Source organism: Chrysochloris asiatica, unplaced genomic scaffold (genome assembly GCF_000296735.1).
Source record: "Chrysochloris asiatica unplaced genomic scaffold, ChrAsi1.0 scaffold00245, whole genome shotgun sequence".
NCBI classification, from domain to species: domain Eukaryota; kingdom Metazoa; phylum Chordata; class Mammalia; order Afrosoricida; family Chrysochloridae; genus Chrysochloris; species Chrysochloris asiatica.
Window position 1 is genome coordinate 2,006,898 of NW_006408763.1, and position 1,172 is coordinate 2,008,069.

Here is a 1,172-nt window from a genome sequence, read left to right on the forward strand (position 1 = left end):
TGTTAGGTTTGCCAATGGTCTGTTGATTTTGTTAATCCTTTCAAAGAACCAGCTTCTTGTCCTGTAGATTGTTTCTATAGTTATTCTGTTTTCTATCTCATTTATTTCTGCTCTGATCTTTATTATTTCTTTTCTTTTGGTAGCTGTAGGTTCCCTCTGTTGGTCTGTTTCTAATTGTTCTAGATACTGTGTTAATGTGTTAATTTTTCTGTTTTCTTCTTTTTAGATGTGTGCATTTATTACAGTAAATTGTCCTCTCAGCATGGCTTTCATCATTTCCCAAAGATTTGGGTATGTTGTGTTTTCGTTCTCATTTGTTTCTAGGAACTTTGTGAATTCATGTTTAATTTCTTCTACTACCCTGTCGCTTTTCAGCAGGGTGTTATTCCGTTTCCATGTATTTGACTTGATTTCCTTTGTCTTCCTATCGTTGATTTCTAATTTGATAGCATTACGGTCTCAGAAGATGCTTTGTAGTATTTTGATATTTGTAAATTTATGGAGATTTGTTTTGTGGCCTAAAACATGGTCTATTCTAAAGAATGTTCCTTGTGCACTGGAAAAGAATGTGTATTGCGCATTTGTTGGGTTGAATGCTCTGTACAAATCTATGAGGCCCAGTTGGCTGATTGTGTTGTTTAGTTCTTCTGTGTCTTTGTCAAGTTTCTTTCTGGTTGTTCTATCGATTTTTGGAAAGTGGTGTATTACTATTATTGTATATTCATCTATTTCTTTCTTCAAACCTATTAGAGTTTGCTTTATGTATTTTGGAGCTCTTTCATTGGGAGCATAGATGTTTATTATGGTTATTTCATCTTGTTTAATTGTCCCTTTAATCACGAGATAATGTCCATCTTTATCTATTTTTCTGTTTTTTGCCTTAAAGTTTATTTTATCAGAGATTAGTATTGCCACTCCTGTTTGTTTTTTATTACAATTAGCTTGGTATATTTTTCCCCCATCCTTTAGCTTTTAATCTGGTTTTGTCTATGTGTGTGAGATGTTTCTCTTGCAGACAGCATATTGAAGGGTCTTGTTTTCTTATCCATTCTGCCACCCTACATCTCTTAACAGGTGCATTTAATCCATTTACATTCAGTGTAATTATCAATAGGTATTGATTAATTGCTGCCATTCTTTTTTTGTGTGTGGTGTTGCTGCTTCTTTGTTCT